Below are 20,962 nucleotides of genomic sequence, written 5' to 3'. Positions count from 1 at the left end.
GTTGTGTGTGAAATTTAGAATGTAACTTTTTTTAAATCTTCACTGCTTATTTGTTATATATTCGCAATACTTTTCTAACAATCAAGATAAATACTATACTTTTTTAAAAAAGGATGTATTAAAATTTCCTCTTTTGAATCAAAGTTTTCACAGGGGATGAGTGTTATATAACTCTAGTCCAAGAGTTGTGAGGAGTACACACACACACACACACACACACACACACACGTCCCACTTTATATAGTATCCCTAAAAGCTCTTACTCGCTGTGGCATCTGAACCACAGTGACACTAACTACTTTCTTACCCATATAGAAATGTCAGAGGCTCTTAACAAGTTAATTGATTGCTTATTAATTAAAAGTTTATTAAACTTGGGTGATTTTCCTATCTGGGTCTTCTCTTTGGTGTATAAAAACATAAAATAATATATCTTTACTAAGATGAAAAAACAGATATTTAATATATTGCAAAAGCATGAAAATAAAAGTTGTTGGAAGATATAGTATTTAATACATTAAGTTTTTTTCTCTCACAGGAAGTACATCTCTTTCCCCCATCAATTATGGGAAGGGAAAATTCAACAAAAAAGTAGCTTGCTTTTTAACTTAAAAATTTCCAACTTTTAAAATCAAAGCTTTGATGTCCCAGGAACCTCAGTTTTAGCATTTCAAAAACTAAGTCCTAAAAACTACCTTTTTGAACTTTTTTACATAAACCATTGCTTTGGTGACAACGAAATGAAAAGCCACTAGTTTAATAAAGAGGAGATGTCCCCTGGGCTAGAAGACAGGGGCAGAAGAAAAGCAAACAGAAATCTATAGGTTGAATAATTAAAACGTAGTGATTATGAAATTGCACCCCCCACTGATATTTGTAAAATAATTTCTTTAAAAATGAGATCAAAGAGGAGGGGTTGCTCTAAATTACAGCTGAAATGACCAGGTTTTTAAAAATCAAATCTGATTTTGACAGCACTGATGCTCAGCTATATTTCTTTAATGCTTATGTATTTATTTTGAGAGAGAGCATGTGCACGAGAGAGTGAACGTGTGAGCTGGGGACGGGCAAAGAGAGAAGTAGAGGAAGAATCTCAAACAGGCTCTGCACAACACAGGGCTAGAGAACTCAGGAACTGTGAGATCATAACCTGAGGCGAAATCAAGAGTTGGACGGTTAACTGACTGAGCCACCCAAGCGCCCTTGATGCTCAACTGTATTAATTTTATAATTCTCTTTCTTACTTGTTTTCAAAGAACTATTTGTGGAAGTGGCTGGAGTTTTAAGTAACTACTCATCCATAGGTAGGATAAATGTCATTTTCAAATATGTAACATTCTGATTATCACAGAGATCAGAAGTTTCCACAGCAAGTGTTTGGTGAGTATTTAACCAAATTTTTAGCAAAGCTTCATCAGGAAAGTGATAACAAAATGACTAGGATGCATAAATCTGACTCACTTCCAACTTATGCTCAATCCAAAGAAAAAAAAAGTATGCTGTATTTTCAAACTAGCACAGTAACCACTTATTTATACTTACTGATGCTTTAAGTTGGTTTCCACTCCTAGAAAATAAGTTCCCCCATGAGGGCCATATTCCTACTAACTGGAATGCATGAACAAATACCAAGTCTCATGTTGCTACTAAAACATAATTGATGAAGCCAACTGATTCTTTCCTAGAGTGATGGGGTTTAATAAATAGAAAGGTGTGTGACTCCTGTCCTGAATTCTGTTCACTATAAATAACCACCTGTTTGGAATCAAAGAGTCTTCTAGAAATGAAGAGGCCTGTCAAAACAGCTAGAATGTTGAGATCTCCAAACTGACGGTATAAAACTGGATAGATATTTCTTATCAGCCCCAAACCTAGTCCTAATCTCAGTGAATGGTGCCTTCACAACCAATAGATCATCCTGGGAAAAGCTTTCATCTTTCTTTTCTAGTCCTCTTTCCCAATGCTACTCTCACAGCCTTAGCTGAAGCCCCTATCATCTCTCTGGAATGACTGCACTAGAATGGCATACCTCTAATCTCCTCAACAATCACGTCTCATCCTCTAAGAGCTACCTCTTCAAATTCAAATCTGATAACCCCCAGACTATGTCACTCACTTGCTTAAAGCCATCAATGGTTCTCTATTCTCTATAGCATCTTGGAAAGGCACATAAGGCACTCTCTCACCTCTATTTCGGCAGCAAGTCAAACCATACTTTAGGATTCCACAAAAGTGAGATACCTGCTGTTCCCCAAACACACCTTCATGCCTTTGCATGTGTTCCCTCTGAAAGCAACATATCATAGATTTCCACTCATTCTATAAACCAGCAGCTATCAGTTATTTGTCACAAACTACTGAACACTATTGAGTACCAAGCTCTGTGTTGGCACCATAGCTAAACAAGACAGTCCCTACCTGCTAAGAATGCACTTTCTGGTGAAAATGCACAATAATAACACAGTGTTTATAGTGCACATGTGAAGACAGAGAAGGAATCAGGAAAAATGTACAAATAAGATAATACTTTCATCTCAGTGTTTCATGCAAAAAAAAAAAAGGAAGCAAACAACAACAACAACAACAACAACAACAAAAACAATAAGAAAGGTAAAGAGGAAAGAGAATACTGACACTCATATGCAGTTTAGCTCGTGGGAAACGGGCTTATGGGAATTATGTAAAAAGGTAGGAAGAGGCCAGTTTGTAATCAGCCTTATTGATCATCAAAAAGTGTTTCCATTTTGTTCAGAAGGCAGAGGGAGCCATTAAAAGTTTTCCAGCAAGCAAGTGATGGCATCATGATAGGATCATGGAAATAGGTAGAAAGTCAGTGAGGTCACTCAGGGGGCTATAAGCAAGACTCAGGGGGAGAAAATATGAGGGTGTGGAAAAAACATCTGTCAGTGAGCATCATGGCAAGAGATAGAGTTGAAAGACATTAGAAATCTAGAATTGACAGTTAATGTAAAAGTTATAATTCCTAATTGTCTTTTTCAACACCTCCCCCCAAGTGACTGAGGGGATGATTATTATCTCAGTGTTATTCACTGCAATAAGAAGTAAAGGAAGGGTGATACAACTCTTTTCAATATCCCAAACTATACTTAGGATTGCTATTCTCCTGCTCAATATTTTTATCTCTCTATGGTGCATATCACTTTCTATTCTAGCATGTCATGTACTTATTTACTATGCTTTATTGTTTCTCATCTGTCTCCCACTCCAGAATAAAAGATTCAGGCAGGCAAGGATTTTTTTTTTTGGTTTGTTTTGTTTACCAGTATAGATCTTAAAACAATTGTGAAGGCATATAGTAAGGTCAACGATGAGTAATTAAATTAATGAACAGGTTAAAACTAATTAATTAATAATTAATTCTATTCCCAACATGTTCGGTTTGCAATTTCTTTGGAACATATGGAAAGAGAAATCAAGTAGAATGCTACTTTCAGACTTACTATGTGTAACATCATCTGGGGATCTTGCCAAAATGCAGGTTCAGTTAAGTAGTTCTGAGGTGCAGCCCAAGATTCTACATTTCAAAGAAGCACTCAGATGATGCTAAGGCTACTGGTACAAGAACCATGAATACCATGGATGTTTGCTGTTGGATATGTAACCTTGGAACCAGGGGATTGGACATGTGACATGAGAGTCATTATCTACAGAGGTGGTGACCAAAGTCATGAATGTGGATGAAATCTCTCGGGTGAATAGCACATAGTAAGAAAAAGTCAAATGGACTCAGAAGTAGAAAGAGCAAAGGAAGAAAAGTGTCAATGATAAGAGCTTTGAACATTAAAGAATAAGCAAATTTGAACCTAGAGAGATTCTCCACAGGGTCAAATGCTATTATGAGAGGTTACTTAAAATAATGAAAATGTCCTCTCTATGTGGTCACTCAAAAATTCATATGCTGAGACAAGGCCTTTAAAAGGCAAAAAAGCTCAAATGCGTCGTACAAATAGGTTCTAATCCAATATGACCAGTGTCCTAATAACAAGAAGAGATGCTAGGGGCGCATATGAGCAGAGGAGAGGCCATGTGAGGACACAGGGAGAAGGTGGCCATCTGCAAGAGAGAAAACCCTCAGGAGAACCTAAACCTGCCAATGTCTTGCCCTTGGACTTCTAGCTTCCAGAACTGATGTCCGTTGTTTAAGCCACCTGGTCTGTGGCATTTTGTTATGGCAGCCCTAGCAAGCTAATACAGTAATTAAAGCATCTGAAACAGAGTAATGGACTTCAGATTTGCAGTATGAGGAGTATTAAAGAGAGAGTGAGAAACTAAAAGTCCCAAAGACGAACATGAAGAGAGTTCTGGTTGAGCATATGTTTGTCTGTTTGAATATGCAGGAGAGTTGAAAATATTTGTGTATGAAAGGGAAGGAGATAACAAGGGTTTGTAGTCATTAGCTTGTTCCCAAATATCCCAATTCTCAACATTCTAGGCTTAAAGTCACTCTGAAGCTTTAGTATGTGACTTTAGTATGTGACTAGCTCTGGGTTCTAGTAAATGTAGGCAGAAGTGATGTATGTTCCTTCTAAGCTTAAGCTTTAAGAACCAATGTGGTTTGGCCAGCTTCTGTTTCCCTCTTCCCAAAGACTGGCAATGTTTCACAGAGATGCTGCTTCATCATTCTGAGGCATAAAGCAGGTAAACTTGAGCAGTGTCTCTGCTGGTCTATGATATTCATAGGTTGTGGGGTCACCTGCGTGGCTCAGTGGGTTAAGACTCTGACTTTTGATTTCAGCTCAGGTTATGATCTCACAGTTTGTGAGTTTGAGTCCCATATCAGGCTCTGCACTGACAGTGTGGAGCATGCTTGAGATTCTTTCTCTCTTTCTCTCTCTGCCACTGCCCTGCTCCCTCCATCTCTTTCTCTCTCTCTCTCTCCCTCCCTCTCTCAAAAATAAGCTTAAAATAAATAAGATGTGCATAGGTTGTGAAAAAAAGCACTTTTTTTGTCCTAAACCAATGATAGGTTGGGGTTGTTTGCTACCATATCATAATTCAGTCTTTCTTAACTGATAAAAAATAGAAAAAGAAAATTAAAAATTGCTAGATCTCACATTCTAAAAAGAAGAGAGAGTAAAAATTATCAAAAATTGAGTGATTCGTTTTGGAGCAAATCTCTGAGACTGAAATAACGGAAGAAAGACTGAATGCTGAGATGAGTTTTCGTTTATAAGGATAGAAATGTGAGGAGAGCTCCTATTTCAGAACTTTATATTCTGTGTTTGGAGATTCTTAGGTCACAGAGAGTAAGAGTGGTGTGGCAAAAAAGTGATTGCAAGAAGGGCCGGTGGGGGGCGAGGGGGGGTGCTACATCGGATACAGAAAAAATTGAATTGGGAAGTGCAGGCGATAAAGCACCAGTAGCTATAATGAGGTTAAAAAAAAAGAAAACAAAAAGATTTATCTACTGCCACAGAGCCAATTAATGTTGGTCCTGTTACAAGAATCCATATTTCAGTTCCCAGGTCAATGCTTGGACTACTCTACACCATCATGCCTCCTTTTCAAGTTTTATATGAAATGTCTCAATAAATAAAATATTCTGTTCTTTGGATGATTCAAAATTAACTTGCTGGAAGGGTGACTATAACCACACAATTATTTTTCTACAGTTATGAGAGTATTTCCAGTTAGAACCAGGAGCATAATAAATGCAGGGAGATGGTAAAAGTTCCAGCTAATTATCATTGAGGGGCTATGTTATATATGTCGGTTGCTTGCCTTAGTCTTAAGACATCTTACTTAGTCTTAAGAGTAACAGAAAATATTTTTTAAATATTAAATATTTTTTTAAAAATAGGAAAACATTGCTTGTCAGAATATTTAGTCAAAGCCTGTATGTCAAGGCCATACACAAATTAATAATTTCTCATTTGGGCCTGTGACCATTTAACAAATGATATCCCCATCTAGCTTTGCTCTCCCATCTTCCTTTCGATGCATGTCCCATGTTGTAACCAGAATTGGCTTTAGAAATCAGTCCAACACTTTACTGCTTTAAAACCCTAAGGATTCATTGGCGCCTGGGTGGCTCAGTCATTTAAGCTTCCACCTTCAGTTGAGGTCATGATCTCACATCTCCTGGGTTTGAGCCCCATGTCGAGCTCTGTGCTGACAGCTCAGAGCCTGGAGCCTGCTTCCGATTCTGTGTCTCCCTCTCTCTCTGCCTCTCCCCTGCTTGCGCTCTCTCATTCTGTCAAAAATAAATAAATATTAAAACCCTAACTATTCAGATAAAATGTCTTCCCATGGCACATAATCTACCCACTCTCCACCCCTTAACTTCCCATGACAGCCCCCCCTTCCCTCCACTCACACATACCAGCCAACACCGCACACATATACTCACAAGGCATAAGATATTTCAATATTTACGGGATAAGATTCCAGGTTAGCACATGCAGTTTCCTCTACCCTGGATCGCCTTCTCCTCCATCATTCTCCCAACCTTCTGCCTGTCCTTCAAGATTCAGCTTAAAACTCATCTCCCCTCCACCTCCTTGCCTGACCAGCCTGTGCAGTTTTATTTGTTCATCCTTGTTTCTTGCACAGCACCAGGCATCTGTTTTTCAGGCCTGGCTATCTGATATTATAACCCCTTTGTTTGCACATCTGCCTCCCTGATTAGAGGAGACATTTGATAAAGGCAAGAGTAATGTCTTCTTCACATCCCTACATTTTGGATCACAGTTTGGTATCTAACAGGCCCTCAGCAAATTCTTGCTGGTTTGGTCCCAGATGCAGTTTTTAAGAGCTTCCAGAATTAGAAATTTCTAAAAAAAATACATTTTTAAAATGATAACAATAATTGAAAGTCTTTAAAGGATACAGTTGACCTGGAAACTAAATTAGGGGGCCCATTCCTAGACTGTGGAGAAATATCAGAGAGGCCTTCCTCGTGTGTTGCATTCGAAAATGGAAGAAATCTGGGGCGCCTGAGTGGCTCAGTCAGTTACACATCCAACTCTTGATTCTGGCTCAGGTCATGATCTCATGGTTCATGAGTTCAAGCCCCGCATCGGGCTCTGCACTGACAGGGCAGAGCCTGCTTAGGATTCTCTCTCTCCCTCTCTCTCTGTTCCTCCCCCACTTGTATTCTCTCTCCCTCTCAAAATAAAAAATAAACTTAGAAAAAAAAAAAGAAAATGGAAGAAATCTACAGAGGAAGACTGCAAACTGTGCCAGACTACACAGGCTCAAGACAGATTGTATATATATATGTGCTGCTGAAATTAATATGTAGGGACACAATAATATTTAGTCATATAGCTCTGTAAGATAGCTATCATAATTATCACCTCACAGATATACCGTGTTACAAAACCAGAAAGAGCCATAGATCATCTGTTCCCATGGCTCTTTGTCCTAATTGTACACTGTCATCGCCAAGAAAATGTGTAAACTGCACACCTACATTTCTCCCTCACTCAGATGTGTTGGTCTGGAGTTGGACCTGGGCACATGAGTGTTTCCGAAATGTTCCTATAGGATCCAAATGTATGGCTGGAGTTGAGCGCCTGTGATTTAGACCTATTCTTTCATTTGGAAACTAAGGAAAGTGAAAACCAGAGAAGAAAAAAAAACAAGTGAAAATGACTAACTTACTTACTCAGGAATTTGATTATAGCAGGCCTCGCTATCTTGGTTTCATTAATTAATTAATTAATTAAAATGCCATTGCTTAGGAATGTTGGGCTGATACTGAATATCTGATAAATCAGACTTGAATGAACCTTTATACAGAAGAATATTTCCACCTGTTTCAAAAATTTTACAGAAATTCTCATGCTGTTAACAGAACACAATTAGTCCGATTGTTGGACTAGAAGACACAGATACAACACTTATTTCAGCCAAAATCTGCACTTAGAAGGCAATTTGTTTAAGCAGGATTTATCTGTATATTTCTACCAGTGTGAAAGGTCTGATGCAGAACGCAGTGAGCGGGGCAAATTCTGCTTCCTGGCTAATGAGCGGCTCTGTCCACTGTGCTAGCACAGAAAAGACGGAAAGGGCCGCAGCACAATTGATCATTCATAGCTTGCAGCCTTGTTTGCCCTAAGCTTACTAAAGGCGAGGGAGAAACATGGACCAGCATAGTTATTGCTTCATTGCTTCCCATGCCCTTGAGGCCAGCAGTGCCAGAAAGGTCTCCTGATGTGTCACGTGGTAAAGAAAAAAACTATGAAAGGAAATGCAACTCACCCTGAAATGTCATTTATACTTTGGGTGACACAGGAATGCCCAGTTCCTACTATAAAATTGAGCAACACTTCTGATTGGCTGTGTCATCAGTGCTGACTTGAGTCATTTTTAACGATAAAAGTAACATATCTTTGCATAAATGGTACAGTGATCAAAAGGCACACGAAGAACAAGTTAGTATGTCTCTCCATAGTGTGTCTATCCCTCCCTCCTAAGGTAGCCAGTGTTCGCAGCCTGGTATGCTTTCTTCAGCTCCTCTATGTGCATGATATCTAGCAACCCAAAACAGACAGACAGAGAGAAAGAGAGACATAGTGATGGTCTGGTTTTACAAAACTGGGACCAAGCTATATACATGTGCATGCAATAGGCTTTTCTCACTTGACAACATATAATGAACCCATATGAGATTAATAAGTCTAGATCTTGCTTATTTTTCGATAGCTGTATAATATTCCATAATCTGAATGTAGCAACTCTACCACAATCTACGAAAATATTCCACTAAACTAATTTACATTTTAATAATAAGGCTGATATCGTCCTCATATGTATGGCTTAAAGAGTGGCAACCATGTGTTTCAGACTTTGCTATTTTCCTCTCAGGAGCCTTTTTCACTTAAGCATATGGCTCTGATTTTACATTTAATTTTGTATTTCATTACCTCTCAATCTTATGGCTTCATATAGCAAGAATTTGTTGCAATTATAGAACATTTATAAACTGTCATATATTGTACTTCCTCTCCTTTTTTGCCATTGAACACAATATAAAAGGGACTATTTCTAATTTTGACCAAAACTAATTATCTGGAAAGGTATTGGAGAAGAATCTTGTTTTCAAATGGAACTTCTCTCTGTGGAATGTTTCAGACTACACGCTTCTTTATTTAATGACATGTATTGATTTTTTTTACCCCTAAAGTCAGTCCACAAATAATACAGAACCCAAATTAAAAGCAGTGCCTCCCATACTGTTTGAAAATATCTGTAGAACAAAGGTCAAATGTGCAGTTTGCTGGTTAATGGCCTGAGGCAAAGTTAAGGTTAATGTGGCACTAATGAGCAGGCTCAACCCTGTAGAGATGTCTGACCACAGTTGTCAAACAGTAGACATTTAAAATGTCAGTCTCCAGCTCAGCAGAGGAAGTATATAATTACATGTTTCCAGATAAGAACTATTTTTCCTTACATATTCTGAATCTATATTTAATAAATTTATCTTATTCTCAACAAAGTCATTCCATTTGACAAAATATTTTTAAAATCTTCAAAATAAAAAAAAATATTTAAATTTCTATTCTATGGCAGTAACAGTTCTTGTGCAAATGCTTGAAAGTCATTAATTTATACAGTCAAATTAGCTAGAGGGAGAATTGAAATCTAGTTACCTGGTCCCTTTCCTTAGACTTTGCAATGCATGTAGAGATTGTGGAGAGGATCAAAAGACCTTAAAAAGCTATGCAGTATGAGGCACCAATCATCATAAATATAAATGTGTTACAACCACATTGCACTCATATTTGATTAAAAAGATAAAAAGTATTTTTCCTAAAAGAGTAACTCATAAAGTGGATTCTCTGAACCCCACTTGAACCTACTGGTGGTTATGGAAGCTGGGACCAAACAATCCCCACCATTCTCAAAAGAGAAGAATTTTTTTTGTTTTTTTCTGACTAAATGATTCCAGGTTCCTTCCTCCTCATAGGAAGTCTTGTTCACGCGACATGATTTCCCTTCCTTAGAAGATTTACTATGCTTTCTCAATAAAGCTGAAGGGGTTAAGATGGGCAGCAGGCTGCAGAGCACGGGGTCACTGAGGGGAGAGGAATGGGAAGGAGAAACAGTAAAGGACCTTGGAGACATGCTAATATCCTCAGATATCCTCTGCAGAGGATTCTTTTTTGACCTGTGCTGTATGTTTCACACTCCATGGTGGTGATTTTATACTAGTGCTGAGCTGAACATTCATAGCCATCTATACAATTAGGACAGACACCTCTATTCCTCACTTCTCAGTAACTCTCCAAACCCAACACATTGCCATTTAATGTCCCAGTAAAAAGCACCCTTTCTGAAAGCATCCTCCTTTAAAAAGAGTGATTTAAACCTGATGTCAAAACTCAGTTTTCAAAACTAACTCTCATCTCATCTTCCCATGTTGTAAAAATGTACCTCAGAAAGCACTGGCTGTTCTCCATTAAAAAGCACTTTAAACAAAGATCTTAACTCATTTATGAAAGTAAACACAGGACCACATGTCCAATATTTAAACAAATCCGACAGTATTGAGGAAATTGACCATCCAGCCCAAAAGAGAAGAGACATAACTTTTCCTGCCTCATAGTTTTTGTTCATTTTAATTAAATATGCAATTATTTATTCAGTTATGCTGGTTTCAGAAAGCATGTTATTAGTTTTTCAACAGGAAAAAAATGTCTAGGACATGACTGGGTCAAGATCAACAAGAATATTCAGTCAAATATTTGCAAATCTAATGATTCTAGCAAACTTCATTAATACTAAGATTCATTATTTGAGTAACTATATTTTGAGATTCAGCATTTTAGGTCAAACCTTGAATATTACTGTCTTTTGCAGTAAAGTATTTTCTGTGGTTACTGACATTTTAACTATAAATTCCATGACTGAGAGGATATGAACATATTTTGTATAATATTTTCCTCTCTCAGCATTAGCAGAAAACTAATTTAAAAAAATAACTTTCCCTTTAATAGTCTGCCAATAAATGGATTTCTTCCTCATTCCTTTTTGTCTTTTTTTTTCATTTGTGATTTCTGTCATCTATTCTTTGTCATTGCCACCCACCAACTTACCCAATGGACAATATATTTCTGGTATAAACTGTTCTTGCTGGCATCTTCGGTTACTGTATAACTCTTACTGCGAGTACTTGTGTTCCTGAACTCTGGTATAAGTATGTGCTTTAAGTTCAGAAAATCTATAATTAAAAGGGTTCAGAGAAAATGAGATATTTTCATCTTTGATTTTATTCTTATTATTCTAGTAATTCTCATTTTAGAAAAAAATGGCTCTTGAAGGTTACATGTAACCCAGGTATTATTTTGGGTGGCACAGAATATTACTGATCAGAGCTGAGTAATGTATAATTACCTTTGCTTAAGTATAACATCTAAAATATTATCCATGTGATGAGAATTATAATAATACATCCTTCCATCATGATTATTCATACATCGGTTTGTTTATATAAAGCTTAGCTTACATTGGACAATGTAGATAAACCAAATACAATGAAGATTAGAAATCCTTGGAGTTTACTCAATTTGTGGGACCCCAAAGTCGCAGTGCCCATGTCTAACAAGATTCTTGCTGAAGGAGGCTGAAACCAACCCAGCAAAAGGAACACCTGAGATCTTCAAAGTCATTAAACAGAATGAAGCATATTTTTGAGAAGAAACCTTAATGTGAAAGTCTTTAACTCTAAAATATGGGCCTAAATAAAAAGAATCATCCTGAAACTACCCCTGAACTTTCTTCAGTTGTACTTCCAAGGAAGAGGTTCCACATATGATTCTAGAGACCATGATGGGCCCTGGAAATGGTGTGTCTTATAGTGAAGATGGAAAACAAAAACAAAAAAGTACAAAAAAACAGTATGCCCATCAAAGGATATAATCTACCCTAGAAACACATTTCTCCTATTTTGAGGATAATTGTGGAGGAATTGGCAGCTTTGTCATTTCCTTAAATATGCAAAGGGATAAAAATGTAAATATCCTGTTCCTCATTTTCCCCTATTAGCTATATGCATCTAATTAAGACACTTCCAATGCCACTGAAAGGTTTAAACTGATGGAAATGTTTTTGCTATCTACACAAAACCAAGTGGAAGAAAGTGCTTAGTACTCTTGCTATATACTGAGCACCCATGATGCTTCTACATACAATTAATTTTGCTAGTTTAATAAAAGAAATGAGCCTCACTCATCATCCTGATTTAGACCCCATAGATTCTGCTAAAAATTCTGAGATAGTTTTTATACACTCCTATAAAAATGATCAATTTCAGTATGACATGACTTTCAATCTTCTTCACCTCTTCAAAAATTGAATGGAAAAAAGTGGAAGCTGAATTTGCAATTCTTTTCAACTCTGCATATGTTTACTGGCCTTCCAGAGGATAGAAGATTCACTTTTTGTAAGGGGAAAGAAAAGACAGAAAACATTCTCAGGTATATTAGACAGGGAGAATTTCATTCACAGTTTGATTTTCTTGGTTGAGGGATATTTTGAGCCATATAAATGGGATAACCCTACAGTCTCAATTATAAACACTACTGAGAAGCTCCTAGCTCATTTAACAAAGCTGCTACTGGGAAATAGAAGATTTTTGGAGAATCAGTTTGAAAACTGTCCGATTTAAAGATCCTTCTTCCTATGGCTAAGGAAAAAAACGTGTATTTTTTTTTATTCTTTGTGTAATGAGAAATTTGAGGAGATTTATTTCTACTCACATTAACTTAAAGTTGAGAGCCTCAATATGACAGATGTCACAAATTAACTTGAGGATCAAAGCATTATGGACCATTGATGTAACTTTGAAGAGTTTAGAATAAATCTCACTCTCCCTGATATAAACCTACCTTCATCTAAGCAAGCAAGTTATAAGAATTCTAATTGCAGTCAGTGATAACTATACAAATCTGCTTTCTAGAATTTTCAATAAATTCTGCCATCAAAACAAAAAGAGTATCTGTTGGATACCATGCCCGCATAGCCACATCTAACACAAACCACCATTTCAACTTCTAGTCCATACCTTTCAGTACAAATACTGCTTAATGTTAGTTTAGTTGTTTGAATTTGGTTTCAGATACATCAGGAAATGGTCACTAATTTTTCCATGAACATCTAAAAAGGTAAGAGCAAACCTCATTTTTAAAGGCTTTATTTTTAATATTAGTCTTAACTGGAGAAAATGGCTTTTCAATACACAAAATTTTGCATGTATTTGTTTATGAACTTTCCTTTTCTGGGAAGTTTTTATCAGATTCTCAGTGGGATACGTGACCCGCAAAGGTTAAGCACCACTAGCCTAAACTTTTGCCACATGTTTGTTCTGCCTTCTGGCATTCGTTCTTCCTGTGTGCCTGGTTTTTGACCCCCTAAGGTCCTGCTTTTCATTATTCATGTAGGTCTTGATGCTGGCCTGCCTGCCTCAGAGCTCACATTTCCTCAGTACTGCTCTGGCCTGGCCTCTTGCTCCCTCCCCAAAGCCCTGCCTTGGCCTGGCCTTCCCTGGGTACCTTCACACCCGCCACTCACTAAGCACTGTTTTAAATTAGCCAGAAATGCTCTCATTGAAGGGAACATGACTTTTATTTTAGTAAATTAAACTTACAGGTAATAAATAATAATGGCACCTCAAAGAAGCACTAACTTCCTTTTAGGAAATAGGTTGGAAATTGCTTTCCCCGGTCCTATAAACGATATTAACTTTTTCTCAGAGTTGACTTTTTCCTGACCTATGGATATTTTCATCCACCGAGTTTATATATATACAATTCATCATCAAGCCCAGTATGTCAATACTGATTTAACCATATAAACACATACACCCAGACACACACATCAAGAATTTTAAACATTAATTAATTTTGGTTTCACTAATAAAATATTGTGCTAAGTAAGGTTTGACCATGTAGCTATAAATTCATGTGTTTTAAGCTAACTGATCCTATGTGATATGTACTGATCCTATCTTGGCATTAATCCTAAGTAATATTAAGTGTTCTCCATTCAGATTATGTTTAAAAGTTTTTCCTATGCATAATTAACTATTTCAGTCACTTCACTGTGTTCTTTTGCAATGTACAGGGTAACAATTAATTGGCTTTCATGGATAGACACATCCTGAAACAGAATGTGCCCTGACTCATTCCCCTCTTTCAACTAAGCAATTTCAAGCATCCTTTTGAGTTCCTATTCTCCATTTAAAAACAAAAAACAAAAAATTGTTAATGTTCAAGTGGTAAAATTCCTATGCAAGTCAAGATTTCATAAACACATTAGAATAAAATGGAGCTGCCCGATAAAACAAGATTCCATTAAGTTCTGAAGAGAAAATTGAGAAAAACAAAAGCTCATAAAACAATTCAAATTGTATTTGTCTTAAACATTAAACATCCAGTATTTCCAAAAATTCTCCTTTCCCCACCTTCACATCAAAATCTCCTCTTACATCAAAAATATTTTATTTTTACTAAGCATCTAGGACAGTCGTTATTACCCCAATGCACAGCCATGCATATAGCCAATCCCCTTAATTGGCGCATTCTTAAATGAGAGGTTTGGCTAATTGGAATGCTTGCTGTAGAACAGATGGGGCACTGGTGTTGAGACTCTCTCTTAATTTATTGTCCTGGGGTTTTCCTAATTACCCGCTTAATTGGCACAGCCACACCACTTTGAAATAATAATGTACCGCTAATTATCACCGATTTAAGCTTGCTAATAGCTTATTCTTACCAGCTAACTTCAAGAAATCAAGCAGAGAGCAGGAACTGCCACAGGGAAATCACTCTGCCTGGGCTGGTTTAGACAGTTACATAAGTGCAGTGTCCTTTACAGCTGTGCTGATTTGGTTTCTGCCCCACAAGACTAAATAGTAATGTTTTTCTAGACATTTAAAGGAATGGTAGCTCTTCCTTGACTTTCTCAACTTTCAGAGACCTTTGTAACTGGTGTGTATCAATAACTCCAAGTCTCCAATGAGCTCATTATTAGCATTCTACATAAACAGAAAACAAAACAAAACAAAACAAAACAGGGCAGGTTGAACAAGTACAATCACATCACCCAAATATAATCAAAGGAATCCAAAGCTATGGTTTAGCTTCCTTCCTTCCAAGCCAAAAGACTGACATACTCTATACTTCAAGCTTAGCACAGCTGGTAGAGCCAAGGACAGACATGGATGTCCTTCATCAAATGTTAGAAATCGAGCAAGGAAAAGGGTATTAAATGGAAGGGTTCTCTTTTAAAATGAATACAGAGGAGGAAGGGGGAGAAAGAAAACAGACAAAAGGGTTACAGATTTGGGAATTCAGAGAGAAATACCTGTATTTAGGATAAGATACTATAATTTTGCTACACCTATTCTGCATCTGTTTTAGGTAATTTTTCAGGTCAGATTCCTTAGAAGCAATACCAGAGGCAGGAATTTGGATGCAGAGGATTCATCAAGGTAGCACTCTTAAGAGAAAGGTAGTGAGAGTAATAGGATAGAGTGGGCAGGAAGAAGGTAAGTCAGGATGCAGTCCCAGCTTCAACCAGATTGTACAGGGAGTGTGGAAGCATGGATTGCATCACTTATCTGGCCACGTCACGTTGAGTAAGGGCAAGCCTTTCATCCCCCTGTGTCAGGCCCTGCTTACGAGCCTCCGCCAAGGGGGTGAGGCAGGTGGGAAGTTAGCCCCCTCTTTCAGATGGATGAGATGGTGTGTAGTCCTCCTCCACACAGACTAGAACCGACCTGTGTAACCTGTAGGATACTACAGAAATGACAGTGTGGGACTTCCAAGGCTAGATCATAAAAACACTGCAGCTTCTGCCTTTCTCTCTCTTGGATTATTTGCCCCTGAGGAAAGCCAGCTACAGAGTGAGAAAACTCACGAAGTCATTGTGACGAGAAAGTGAGGCCTCCTGCCAACAGCCCTGTGAGTCGCCATCTTGGAAGATAATAGCCAGTTCCACTCAAGGCTTCATAGGATTGCAGCCTCACCTGGCCTTGGTAGCAATCACCCTAAGAGACCATTGCCAAAAGAAACCCTGAGCCAAAACCCCATAGCTGAGCTGCTCCCAAATTCCTGACCTACAGAAAATTGGTTAATAAATAGTTGTTGTTGCTTTAAGCCACTTTGTTTTGGAGTGACTTGTTAAGTAGCAAGAGATAATGAATATAGATGGCTCCAATTTGTTAAGTGCAATTCCCCAGAGAATAAGGCAGCTGTGCATTATCAGCAACCAGGAGAGAGCAGCCAGAAAGCAGATAAAATGGCCAGGTAAAGGGATGTGAGTAGGGCATCAGCAGCATCCACTACCGTAATTACCTCTCCTATGAAATGTTTCCATTAAGCCTCCCATACGACTTACAGTGTCATGTCATGAACTCAATTATGGACATTTATATTTTTAAAAATGGTAGCTGGCAACAACCTATAATTCTAGACCTAGTAAAATATTCTTCAAAAATGAAGATGTGTTCATAGGGCGCCTGGGTGGCTCAGTTGGTTGTGTGTCCGACTTCGGCTCAGGTCTTGATCTCATAGTTTGTGAGTTTGAGCCCCACATCAGGCTCTGTGCTGACGACTCAGAGTCTGGAGCCTGCTTCGGGTTCTGTCTCCCTCTCTCTGCTCTTCCCCTGCTCACATGCTGTCTCTCTCTCAAGAATAAATAAAGATTAAAAAAATTAAAAACAAAAAACAAAAAAAAAACAAAATGAAGATGTTTTCAAACAAAAGTTGAGAGAATTCATCACCAGTAATAAGCAATGAAAAATATACAAAAGGCTAAGGCAAAATGATTCTAGATGGACACATGGAATAAAAAAAAAAGCACCACAAAGAATAAAATATGAGTTATTACAATATTGACTATTTAAAAATGATAACAATAATATCTTGGAAGATGTTAAAACATTGTTAGAAGTTATTTGTTAGGAATAGGGTAATGGAAGATAGGAAGAGGGTAATGGAGTGAAACTATTTTAAAGTTCTTATATCGTTCAATGAAGTAGTAAAAGTTCTACTTTAAGGCAGATAGTAAACATTAAAAATGCATATTGTTATCTCTATGGTAACCATTAGAAGAATAATAAAAAATGCAAGTAAAAAAAGCCATGAAGATCTCAAAAAATATTAAAAACCTGTTAAAGTCAAAAGAAGGCAAGAGAGGAGGAATAAAGAATAAAGAACATGGGGTAAAGAGAAAACAAAGAACAAGATGGCAGCCTTAAACCACTTCAGGATACTATATACCCCTGCAAAAAATTGACTACACATCCCAACTGAAAAACAAAAAAGTAATTAACGATCACTTAATAAATACTGTTGGGTAGTTAAAAAAAAAGCTAACTGGTCAAATTATATATAAGTCAACAATAGTTATATTAACACAACCTGAAAAGAATTGATTGGATAATGGAAAACTATGTAAATTAAACTGTTTTAAAGCCTGGAAATATTTTTGTTAGGATGCCATAAATCTAACATAATTTTAAACAACAAATTTTGGGGCACCTGGCTGGCTCAGTTGGAAAAGCATGAGACTCTTGATCTTGGTGTTGTGAGTTCAAATCGAGTCCCACACTGGGTATAGAGAATACTAAAATAAATAAATAAATAAATAAATAAATAAATAAATAAATAAATAGCAAGCTTTGGACAACAATATTTTACAAGATGTACCACTAAAGATACTAAGTCTAAAGTATACTATAACAATATAATTTAAAGACTATGACTTCTTTATATGTAAAAATGTATTTTAAATTGTTAACCATAGAATAGTGTTTATCTTCATTTACATTGACAAAACAACAGATGCATTTTACAATTTTCTATTTTTCAGCTACCAGAGCAATTATATTAACTTACAGAAACTCTTGTGTGTGTTTTTTTGTTTGTTTTAGTTTTAAATTGCTTTAAATTTATAGATAGTAGTTACTGTTATAGATATTCTCATGGGAATTACCCAAGGTAACTAAGAAAACCTAAAAAATACTGTCATGGATACAATGGTAACTTATAAAAACTAACTCAGAAAATATTTTTTTAACTTTACTTTTTTATGAATCGCACAAAACAGTGTTTGTTAATGATCTGGATGGGCTGACTGAGAACTCATTTTTCTCTTATCTACTTTTTTTTTTACAATAAACTTTCATTTTGTTCTAATTAATAACTAAGTTATAGCAGAAAGTCCCAAGTCAGTAAGTCTTTTCAGCAAATTATATTTTATCTCTATCTGGATAATCACTATATCTACAATACACCATAATGAAAAATCATCTATGCTTAGCATATGAAATAGCAAAAAAAAGTTATTTAAAAATTGAGTATCATTAGTTCTCACGAAAATTTTGACTGAAAGAGTATTAACTATGTTTTTATTAGGAAAATATAATTAAAAAAACACTTTTCACCTAAACTTTAAAATAACGTATATATATGTATATTTATTTATATGTATATACACACAAACACACACATATTTTCTCAGATACAGAGAGTTAAAGAATACTCCTCCGTCCCTGGCATACTGTCATAACTTATACTTGAAATAGAATATTTATTTATTTTTTCATCCTTCAGCCTCTTTCCTGTTTTTCTATAAATATCCATTCTAATATATTTAATATAAGTACTTTGTCATATCCTCTCCTTGAAAAATATATACTAATTTTTTATATATTTGCTACTAATTTATAAAAATGGTATTGCACTGTTATTCTCATTCTATTTAATATATTTTTCTCTTTAATCACAATGGTATTTTTTGATGCATGAAAATGCATTCTATCCTTCTGACTCATAATATTCCAAACTAATATATTTTATTTTTCTTGTTATGGACATATAACTTGCCTCTAACTCTCAGCTACCACAGATATGCAAGAATTCTCCTTGTGAATATAAGCAAGAGTTTCTTGGGATACAGGCTAAGGTAAGGTAGACAAGTACATAGAGTATACGAGTTTTATAAGGTACAGCAAGCTTCTTGCTAGAATGGCTGTACCGGTGTACCATGTGATCATTCACATAGAAAATCGAATCCTATCAACTGGTCAACCATTAGAATGGAGTTCAGAAAAGTACCCATATATAGCATTTTAAACACATCTTTGTTCAAATCAGTCTATTCGATATTCACGTCACTTGTTTGGCTATTCTATGCACACTGAGATGGGCTTGGAGAATGCTTGGATTATCATAACCTGAGTCAGAGGGTGACTCCAATTACATCCAGCTTTGTATGTGGTATCTGCCAGAGCAAATCCAAACATGTACTGCTACCTGCTATCTAGCTAACAATTGATTGTCCTTTATCAATTAGTAAGGACAATTAGAAATATTTCACTTTCAGCTGGTAAGAATATCTTCACTGTTAGACCTCAGGGCAATTCTCCCACTCCATGACAGACAGGAGCCCTGATCATTTGGATATCCTACAGGACGCCATGCTGATAATAAAATATTGATCACATCATCCTAGTTGCCTTAGTAGACATGTTCATGCCTCTGGTGGGGAAAAATACTGACATTTCAAGTGCTTGACAATTCAGCAGGGGTTCTAAATGTCTAGTTGTCTGGATGTTAATGGGTTATTCTAACATAAAAGGCAACTTTCTGCCTTATGATAACCTAGCACTCAGGAAGAGGCACGATGCTTTTTGGGTCCCTTTGAATATTAGACAAAACATAATATACACTTGAGTGTTGCTCTAACCCAAATATAGAGTAGCCCCAAGGAGCTTTTGTATGAGAAAGAAAAGTCTGTAGCTTGGAATTTTGCAAACTGTTCTGATGTTCAGTCCAGATGACCCAGCTCATCCATTCAAAGGTGTCCTTAGAGTACAAGCAGCAAATGAAGATGCTCTACAGAAACCCTGGAAGTTATGATCTCATGGTTCGTGAGATAGAGCCCCGTGTTGGGAGTCTGTCCTCACAGCGTGGAGCTGCTTGGGATTCTCTCTCCCTCTCTCTCTCTCTGCCCCTCCTCTGCCCCTCTCTTTAAAAAATAAAGGAACATTTTTTTGAAAAATGAATTGCTTAAGTGAGCTCATGTACAATACCTCTGGTTGTTTACTTTGTGAGGCATGATACTTGTCTATGATGGACCTACTCTGGTTCATGGGTAATAGCTAAAGGTGGCTGGTTGTTTAGGGATACAGAAATACAAGAGTCTGCAAGGTTGGTGACAAGAAGTCTATTCAATGGCCTGGATAGATACTTATAGAACTTTCTATTCACATGACCCCCTCATTACTCCTGAGATATTTCACTTGTATTGGGTTTTGTTTTGTCTTTCCAACAACTGAATTGTTTTGATGGTGAAACAGACATGACCTTTAAAACCTTAAGATCTTCCTTAGCTAGGTTTTATTAGAAGAATCACTCTACACTATACCTAGCCACTACATGCTATATACACTAGCTAAAGCACATTAATTTCTCAAATACAAGAAAAGACTGCTGATCACTATAGATGTTTAAAAGAAAAAAGAACAGCTAGTTTACATGCAAACAAAGTGCTACTTCTTTTGAGCTGCAGCAAATAGCGAGCAATAGCCCAGATCTTTATTCCAAATTATAGTCCATCTGAGAAGAGAATGAGGCAATTAAGAGCACTATCCCAAAAGGAAAGAAACAGAGTTTACATTCTAAAGAGTAAAGCGATGTAAAATACTGAGGCTGCCATAAGATATTATTAGAAATAACTATTTGAGGGGGCACCTGGGTGGCTTGAGCATCCGACTTCAGCTCAGGTCATGATCTCATGGTCTGTGGGTTCAAGCCCCTTGTCAGACTCTGTGCTGACAGCTCAGAGCCTGGAGCCTGCTTCAGATTCTGTGTCTCCCTCTGTCTCTCTCTCCCTCAAAAATAAATAAACATTAAAAAAAAAAAGAAATAACTATTTGGATTAATAAATGAATATAGAATTCTCAGTTTCAATTCATTTCAAAAACACC

At 36.8% G+C, this 20,962-nt stretch overlaps 1 protein-coding gene across 1 annotated transcript in view; it reads right to left on the bottom strand.

Annotated features, from left to right (window-relative positions):
• The window catches only part of GPC5 (glypican 5), a 1,419,588-nt gene that overhangs the window by 1,084,590 nt on the left and 314,036 nt on the right, over nucleotides 1-20,962 (bottom strand). The gene's annotated exons all lie outside the window — the stretch shown is intronic.

Source organism: Panthera tigris, chromosome A1 (genome assembly GCF_018350195.1).
Source record: "Panthera tigris isolate Pti1 chromosome A1, P.tigris_Pti1_mat1.1, whole genome shotgun sequence".
Taxonomy (NCBI): Eukaryota; Metazoa; Chordata; class Mammalia; order Carnivora; family Felidae; genus Panthera; species Panthera tigris.
This window is presented reverse-complemented; position numbering and strand designations above follow the sequence as displayed.